Genomic DNA, 10,508 nt, shown 5'->3' with positions numbered 1-10,508 from the left:
TTTTATATCTTTCACCATAATACTGTTATCATTAATCTCGGAAGTGCCTGTAACAAGTACTTAGCATCAGCGGAATGGACATTACATATGGCTTCTGCATGTTTATAAAACCGACAGATATTTTAGGACTACTGTTATGAATATTTTATTTTATCTAAAATTAAACCTTGTTATAGTTAATTATTTACAACTCTTTTACAGGAATACTTTACAGTGTTGGTACAGCACAATCCCAAACAAAGTTGTCTGTGTAAAGAATATATAGTTGAATAAAAATTAGTAAAACCAAAACATATTTTAGAGAGGAATCTTATAACTATAAAAATTGTGTAGATTAAAAGAATTGTTAAATGACAGTGTTTTATATTTATTATTAGTGAATGAGTTTTATTCCAACTCACTATTAAGAAACTGAACACTTAAACTACTTGTGGTATCTAATATCAATGTAATATTCTGGTGATTACAAACAATTATTTGTCATTCAAAAAACGGTAATATCGTATCATTATTTGTCATTCAAAAACATCAATATCCTAGCAAACACCTAGTGTAAGATTTATATTACCAACAACAAAATGCACACTTTTAAAACTTGCCTACTTGTAGACTTTTAATGTGCTAATTTTTATGTTTTGACTTATGGAAAGTACGGATAATATGATTTCATAAATTTGCTATCTTTATATGTTACAATATGTGTAACACTACGTTTCGAGATCTGTAATCTGATCTCTTCCTCAAGTGAATAACTAACCTAACACATAACTACAATCTAGGTTAAAATAAACTAATCGTGTAACAGCTAGGCTTACTTGGAGTCTAGTCCAGGCGTTGTCACTGCACAGGATGCAAGCCACGAGCATGGGAAGTCAAAAATGAGAAATTTCCCACGATTCTCTGATTAATAAACGCTTAAAAGGATTATATTCATGGTTTAACACTGTTCTTCATAGGTTAAACTCAAGGTTCTTTCACGAAGGCTGGATCGTGAAATAAATAAAAAAAAAACACTTTTGTTTATTATAAGCATACAGTAAAATATTTTTGGAAAAAGTACTACAGCTTTTCAAGTAGATTTTTTTTAGTCTAAATATTTTTTTAGTTTGTTAATTAGCAAGATAAAAGTCAGCTATGTCTGACAGACGCCACAAAGTGCAGCTCAATTGGTAGCAACATAATATTTATGGACTCAAGAATTGTATTAGTTTTTATTTAATACTATCTCTTACCAACCAGTATTGTGGTCAGTGTTTTCAGGGAAATTTTCATTTAATTTGTTTTGTGCATTTTAAATGCTGGAATAAATCATTATTCTCATCTTCAAATAATCTAAGTTTCCACCGTAATCTGAGTTCTGCTGAAGAGTGGGAGAGGCGAGAGGAGACTGAATATACTCAGAAAATGTGTTTTAGGTTTTTCGGTCATATATCTTCATTTACTGGAAAAAAATGGACATACCTATAAATTTAAAATTAATTTTGCATAGAAAAAGACAAAAACATATTTTGAACAATCTGTTTTCAGTTAGAGTATCCTAAATTATTTTAAACCAAATTTTCACTTATTTGAAAAGAGCATTGGAAATAATCAATATTAAATGCAACTACTGAAAAGAGATATTCTGAATGTTAAAATAACAGTTTGTACAGTGAAAGTTTCACTTACTCTGTTCTTTCCATTCACCAATGTACTTCCCATGACAGAAATGACATTGATGTACATTTCAGTTTTCCTTACGGTTAAAAAAATGCAGGACCATAAATAAAAAAATGTGCTATGTCTCAGCTAACCACTGAACTGCCACATGAGATAGTTGTATATTCCTCTCATAATCTGAGTTGAAAGTAGTAGGATGGGTGATTGTTTTTGTTATTGGGTACATTGTGGGTGGAAGCGGACTGTAGGAAATATTATCAGGAAATAGGAGCCATATTTTACATGCCCAGGAATCAAAGAAAAATTATGGCTGGGCATGCGTATTCAAAGCCAGTTTGTACACACATCCTTTGCAATCTATCCCTTGTGCAAGTCTTCCTCTTGGAATGAGGCAGATGAAGAACACAAAGAGGCTTTCACACAATGGTTACACTTGGAAGAAGCTCTTGATCATATTAACTTGAAGCGAATATTCAGCGATAAACTTGAGCTGAATGGTCTCACGGCCAAGCTATGCTTCCTCTACTTCAAAATGACCACACTCATGAAGCAGTACTCAAGGCTGAGAGGAAAGGGGACTGGGAATTACTTCATCGGATGAAGATGCTGCCACATTTTCATGCCAGTGGATTTTTTTGTGGAGTCAGCCCAGCTGTATGTGCAAGACATGATGGACTTTTCAAACAAAATATTCCCCAAGGACTATAAGGGGATTGATTTAAATGGTTGGTTCATAATCAGGAGGTTCGATAAGTTTTGGAGTGGAATTCAGTCGGATGTGAATATCAAGCAGACCCTGATTCTGGAAAGGAACATTGAAAAGCAGGGGGGGCTCAGTCATGGGCGAAGCATGTATACAGCACATTGACCAAATGGGTACTCACAATGTCTACAGTGGAGACTGTATCCGAGCAATACAAGAATTCCTGTAAGATTTCAATTATGACCACTGAGCAATATACTGATGCCAGAGATCCTCAAGTGCAGTGTAACAATGCCAATGTGAGAAAGTTTGTTGAGTAGCTCGGATCACACAATCCTTTTCCAGTAATTTTCTGTGATGTCATCAGTGTAGTAGAAGATAGAGCAATCAATTGTCACAGAGCATTCGAAATCAGGAATCTCCTTGATCCGGAGACAATATTTCACAGTATTGCCTTCTTAAAAAAAAATAAGACAACGAAATGTAGGAAATTTACCAATATGAACTTGTGCCTTATTTATTGTTGTGTTAGACTAAGTTTACTTGAGGAAAGTCCTTTTCTATAACTTATGTACACCTCTAGATGAGCAAAACTTTAATGAAGCACTCTATGCTATCGATGGAGGGTATCTTCTGTACCAAGTGGTATTGAAAATTGGTTAAGTACCTTAAAAAACATTACAACAGAGATTCAATCACTGTGGATTTTATAAATAACTGCCCACAATGAGTACCAAATCAGCCGAGAGGCTAATATCAGAGAGACGAATAGCTTCTGAACTCATCTTCTTGATGTCAGTGATGGTCATAATGCCTATTGAATGATAAGAATAAGGGATGACTTACAGAGAGCTTTCAAGCAGGGAGTATTTCTATAAAGCAAGCTTCTGAGGATGCTCAATAGTTAATTGTTATCATGACTATCTAATGAGCAGAGTGTCATAAAAAGGTTGCTCTCACAGATGAGGATACAGATTTGTTTGTGATTCCCTGTGCACTAGCCCTAACATATACCTCCTTAAACCTGGGAGAGGTACCAATTGGTATTCCTTCACACAATGAAGGCTGTGAAACTACTTAGGCCCTACACAGGGGAAGAAGGCTGTGAAGCTCTTGGTTAATAATGAATCCCTTCTTAAGATGGTGTCAGCATTCTTATGACATGATTCGGCACCAGAATTGTGTAAGTCGGGCAATGGTTTTTGATCACGCTTTACAGAGGCAAAACAGGGGATATGTTGAACACCTTCAGTTTAGACCTGTTTGCCAAATCCCTAGTGAAGACCAAATTCAGGCTTACCCGCCTATTAACAACCATCAAAGTTGCTTTTCATCAAAATCTCAGGACTTTCCTGTAATTTTAAACGTAAGAGAAATATAAGCATCCAATTTACTGTCTGCCTTCTGTACCCACAAAATAATCAACATACACACCCATATGACCAGCACTCCAATCATTCCAATGCATGAGGTGGTTACTTATAATATGTGTAACATATTAAATACTAAAACATAACTCTTTTTAACGAAAACCGTTTTAAAACATTAAAATAATAATTGTATTAAACTCACATTGGCATTTTTAATGTCTTGTATTGTTCTCCCTTTCCCTCTACCATTTTACAGTATAAAAGTATCCCATTAAAGAAATGTTGATCATAAACAGAAATTTTCCATTGATGTAATTTGTTCTAGATTGTATGTTTGCCTTGGCATATTTGAAGATTGCTGGTCTCAACGATTAGTTTTCTGTGCAATTTGATATAAAATTAACCACTCTATATCTTTTATATTCCCCATGTTATTGCATGTTGATTATTTCCTATGATATTTTTATAAAATAAAATTTAAAAAAAAATTGAAGTCACTAGACAATTTTAAGAAATTTTGAAAATCTGGTTCTTTTTTGAGATGGTCTAACTTGGGAACATCTGTTCCCAAAAAATTGAAAAAACTTGAAAGTTTTTGAAAAATTGTGAAAAAATTGTTTTTGTCTCATTTGATGTAAAATTCAATGTTTTTTAAAAATTTATTGTAGCGCTATTGTGTTTTTACCTCAAATGATTTATTATACATTACTGAAAAACAACCTATACAAATGTCACAGTGCATTCAGCCTCCCCCTTTAACACATCTCGTATTTTGGTGGACACTTTTAAGATTAATATTGAGCCATAGCTCACTAATTATTACAAAAGATTTTGTAGGGATGATTTTTTTTCTCAGATCTAATGATACGGGCATATTGTTAGAATGAAGTTTTGTATTGAACAAATGAAATAGTGACAGGATGACAAATATGCTGATTGCCATCCATAATATGTATATATTTGTATTGCTACTATTACATTTAAAAGCTAGAGATAAAAAGGTAAAATGTATTGTATTTTTATTATTTGTCAGTATGAAATTCATTTAGTATCCCAAAATAAATATTATATTTTACAAAAATACTACCAAAAAGATATGTGCAATATTGTTTTTAGGTTTGTGCAAGGACTAATACTGTTTACACTTTTAAAACCATAACTGTGAATAAGTTTATTAATATATTGATTGTTTATGATTTTGATTACCACTATATGTAACACACTTAGTACATGAAATTATTTATGAATCTATTTAGTTTGTTTGTAATCAAAATTTGTATATTTATTACTAAGAAATGTCTTTTTAATAGAAATTGTATATATTTTATAATTGAAAGCCCTTTAATACTTGTGTATTGTAAATACAGTACTAATTGTTAATGAGTAATGTGTGAATGTATTATTAATAAACGTTTAAAACTTGAATTAATCTTTTTATTGAACGTCCTATTTTCATTAAAAGATACAAATTTAAAAAATAAGTAAATTTTTCTATTGTTGCACAAATCAAAGATTATCAACAAAAGTTATGTTACATCTGCCAAGCCTACAGTACGAGTAAGATGAGTAACTACACTTTATTTCCTAATTTGACAATTACATGTATTCTCGTTGCATTACATTATTTAAGAATAAACCCAATGACTTAATTAGTTTTATCACTAAGATATCAGTTTTAATGAAGTAAATGATTAATAGTCAATTGAATTTTTAGGCTTAACAAAGCCATAGGATCTTCATCATGTTTTGTTATTTTTAAATTGAAGACAAAATTCTGTTTATATTGTAATTCATGTACAACAATTAGTGTATTAGAGAACAAGATAAACAATAATAATATTAATAATTAATAGACAATGTTATTTGAAATTCTGAACAGTGTTTTCTTTAGTAAAATTTTGTGATATTTCTGAACAAGATTTAGTGAGTTATTACTTAAATGTTTAGTTAATTTATTGAATTATAATTACTGAGTTCTTACATGTAGTGTTACGTAAATAAATAGCTCACCCTTCTAGGCCTTATTAAATTTTGAATGTTTAATTAAACACATCAAAACCAAACAAATTTATGTGTTTAAATTTTTAGATTTCTAAACACAATAGTGGTTGAACATGTTCCAAAGTGTATGAATAATAAATTATCCTAATGAATTTAATTTTGAGAAGGAGTTGGCATTAATCTTAATTATTTTACCTCACAAACAAGCTCATGCCTAAGTGTGGATTAAACAAAGGCAAAATAAGCATGTTTTAAATGATCTCTTCAAAAATACTAACATGTGTAAGAAAACAAATAAAACTTCATTACTTTATCCAGAAAATGTTACTGTAACAGTGGTTTTCATAATACAATTTGTCTGGTCAATAAAGCTAAACTTTAATTGAATACAAAATGCTGTCAAGTCAAGTGTAACTAAAACTGTAATTAAATGAGTGTATGTAAAGGTAGTTTTTAACAGTTACGTATAATAAAAACTTGACTAACAATAATAAATAATATCCCCTACATCCAAAACAAACGTTATACTACAACTAGAGGTATCTGATCATTTTATTTTTAAAATTATTAGTTAAAGTCTTGAGGCCATACACAGAAGAGTTCATTTAACATTTTACCCAAGAATAAGAGAATCCTTTCCTTCCAACTTAAAAAGCCTTGTATTGAGTCTGTTTACAAGATAATTCAGTCACACGGAGAACAACGGAAGACGTCAAGGGTCTACAAAGTGTCTCAATCAGCATTATGCTTGTATCATCTCGAGGGCTGATACACAGTCACAAGCATAAGCTATACACAATGCAATACAAGTAATATTCAGAAACTTTTAACATACAATCCATGTCCTCCCATTGCTGTGCTAAAGTCAAACGCTGCAATAAACTAATAAAACAGAAGGTACACCTTGAATTGCACAACCTCTTATTCAGCGGCTTTAGATAATATTTTTTATACCTGTACAGTCTATGTATCTTCCCACAGCTCATACTAAGTGACTATATAATGGGATCAAATTAATCTAAATAATCTATACTCATAAATGGAAAAAAGTAACAATAAGTGTTCAGTACGCTCGTCCACGTTGCAGCCGATTTCTAAAATCACTATGAATAAAAAAAAACTGTACAATTCTAACTTTTCTGGAGTCAGTCATCCAAATTCTTATGAAACATAAATTTTTTAAATAAATTACACTAAGAAAGGAGTTTAAACTTCAATATCCAATATTTAGTGTAGCAATTGTTGTCTAGATGCAGGACACGAGTTATTAGAAACAGTTTTCAAGTAAATTCCACCCGAAATCCACAAAAAGACTAAATTTAAAATTAATAATCATGTCAAAATTGCTAAAAAAATAAACATTAAAAAATATATACATATAAACGTAATTTGAGAGATCTTTATAATTTATAAAATTAATAACACAAATCCTGCAACTTATAGCATATAATATTTAAATAATGAATAATGAACTGGAAACTTATATGAATATGAGACGAATGGATCAAAATCATAAACATTTTTTCTATAGGTATAATATTTGTTTAAATAAACATAAAAAAGAATTGTTTGATAAAATGAACATATTAACTATATAAGAGAATGAATGTAACAGATATAAATAAATTCAGAACATTTCTGAATTTAATAATTGCTGTCATAGTAAAGATAAAAAGGAAGCATACTGTAGAGAATGTATAACAAAGATCTTTTATAAATCAGTTCATTGTGAATGTGAAAGATATTCAATAGTTTTTTTATTTACAAAAACATTTGAAAAAAAATTATCATAATAAAGGGGTTTGTTCTAAAATGTAATTATGTTTTGAAGTTTCTTCTTATTAAAACATAATAATCATATTCAAAAAAATTGAACTGTACTTTCATCAAAATCTTTACAAATTACGTATTTGTTATCAATTTAAATTTAATTTTTGGTTTTTTATGATTACACTTTCATTATAAATTTCATTTCTTAATTGCTTAATTTATTTTTTGAGTTTATACTCTCCATAACCAAATTTAGAAGATTTGTGCCTATTTTTTATTATATTATCTTAAAACTAAATAATTAATATTTGATTTATTGATAAACATAGTATCTTTATGCATGTTTTCAAGAGTACATTTAAATGACCCCTTGTATTTAAAAAATAAAATTTGTATATTTGCTGTCTTTATGAACATGATTTTTAACCGCTTTCTTAGTATTTTGATATTCTAAAATTTCTCCATCATTAGCTTTGAATGAATTTGATTTTTGTCCACTATTGTCAAAATTTTTTGTGTTTGAATTTGTTATTTGTTCTCAAGCTGGGATAAAATTCATTAACAGTCTCTCTGAAACACTAAATTTAGAAACAAATAAAAATTTAAAACCCAATAAAAATACTACCTGGTGTCTTGTGCTTTTTACTCAACTGGCGAGTTCATGAAGCATACTTGGGATTGATATTCGCTGCATTGTTGCCATCTTGAGGGTTGATATCACGAATTTTGTTTCTTTGTATGTGTATGAATGTGTGCCTGCGTGCAGTTGTATGGAAAGTTGAGTGAATGGATTTAGTTTTTAAGATAAATACTGTGAACAATTGGTATTATTGACTATTGTTGTAGATGGAGCTTATATTGGTACTGATAACTTACTTACATTAAAACATTAAACCAATATTTAACACTTATTATTTTGTGAGGCCTTTCGATATCAAAGATATCTTGTTTTGTGATGTGTCTGAAGAATATATCTTTGATATCGAAAGGCCTCACAAAATAATAAAAGTGTTAAATATTGGTTTAATGTTTTAATGTAAGTAAATTACTGACTATTGCAGTACAATGTAATATATATTGTCAACGAAATAAATATATTCTATTCTAAATAAATTAGATAAAGCTGTAAGGAACATAGTTTTTATGCAAAACATATACATATAAATTCTAGACAAATTGCAGATAAAATTTTATAAAAGCTAGTAATGGATAGATTTTTCTTAAAAGATGCTAGTTTAGGGGAAAGGTGTATTGCATTTTCAATAGTTGGAGCTATGTTTTTAAAGATAAAATTGGGAATGAAGATCGACGAAAATTTGAAATTATAGCTTAATAATAAATTTAAATTTCCACAAAAATCGAAAAGATAAAAATTACATCTGCCTTTAAAAAGAAATTACCCGTTAGTATTCAATTCAATGTAGATCTATTAAAAAAATGGAATAGACGAGATATGTTTAACATATTATAGACAGTATAATAAATTTGAAGTAAACAAGAAAAACAAGAATTGATTTTGTTTTAATCAGTTGAAAGAACTTAAAAATGGTGTATTATTGGTTGATGAAGGGAAGTTTCCTTCATCTGAGTCTTGGCGTTTAGTTTCCAAAACTTGCTGTCAACTTTTTTACTTCAAGCTCCAGGTGATTTGCCTTTCTTTAAGATCAATTAATTCACAAATAATTATGGGAGGTAAGGAAGTCTCTTTGGCAGGCTGAGCATCTCTGTTTATGTTTTGATGGTTTGCTCCTTCTCTCTGCAATGAGTCTTACTTTTAAGTTCTTTCATTATGTTTTCTAAACTGTATATCTTTTGCTCATATCTATCAATAAGTGTACTTAGTTGAGTATCATATTCTTTATAACATTCTTGAAGCTGTATTTATCATTTTCTTTCTTTATCAAGTTGGTTTTGTAAGAATTTAAGTTCTTGATGTAAGTTCTCAATTTTAGTTGAACATTTTTCTTTGTTCTGTTCCGTTTTCTCAATTTTTCAGTATTATCAGCTAGCCCCATTTCAAACTAGATACATTTGTCCACCACCTGATTTTTTAAACTTTGTATTCTCTTGTAGAAGGATGTTTCCTGCCTCATCTGCAAGAGTTAAAGATAGATTGAGTTCAAGTGCCTCTGAAATTTCTAGATTTTGAATTTTACCCAAAATGTTTTCTGAATTTACTTTGTGGTTAGAAATAGAGTATGTTTCATTCAGATTATATTTACTTTGAGAGGAGTTGCTTTTGGGGGCAGTGTCTGGTAATAGATGTTCACATTTTTTAAAGTACCAGTTTCTCATTTCTGATTGTGTAAACTTTTTGAGTTGTCAGAAATGATTACACATCCACCTAGAAAACATTTTCCACAGAGTCCAGTGCAACATTTCCCTGTGAACTTAACTCCTGTGGCGCAGAGTCATGGATATTTGGGATACATTTTCCTTTGCGTAAGAAATAACATAAAATATGTCTTGATATGATTAAAAATAAAAATACTGGGTGTCCCACGAAGAGGTTTAAACGTTTGATTTTATATTACTTGCTCATTTATGCACCGAACATTTTCAAACTCTACACAATTCATTAAATAGGTTTTAAAAATATTCTGTGAAAATTTCAGCTCTCTAGCAATTGTTGAAACTACATCGTGGCATTTTGAAATACTGTACTTTAACAGTATTTTTGATTTGGTAAAATTATTTATTATCATATTCTAGAGAAATAAAGCATTTCAATCAGAAAATTAGAACATAGCCTATTAAAAAACCTACACAGTCAACAATTATTCATCCATCCATAGCGACACACTAATAACAGTGCTTAAATGAATCGTAAGCTCTTACAAAGAAATTCTGCGGTATACGGAGAAGTTCCTCTTCAATTGATTGATTTAATTCCTCATCATTATTGAAGCTACGAGTATAAATTTGTTCCTTTAAGTAACCCCATAGAAAGAAATCACACACAGTTACAGTTCGAGGACTTTAGCTACGCACGTGACCTTGAGTGT

The sequence above is a fragment of the Homalodisca vitripennis genome, chromosome 4 (genome assembly GCF_021130785.1).
Source record: "Homalodisca vitripennis isolate AUS2020 chromosome 4, UT_GWSS_2.1, whole genome shotgun sequence".
Taxonomy (NCBI): domain Eukaryota; kingdom Metazoa; phylum Arthropoda; class Insecta; order Hemiptera; family Cicadellidae; genus Homalodisca; species Homalodisca vitripennis.
Note: the sequence above shows the minus strand (reverse complement) of the source record.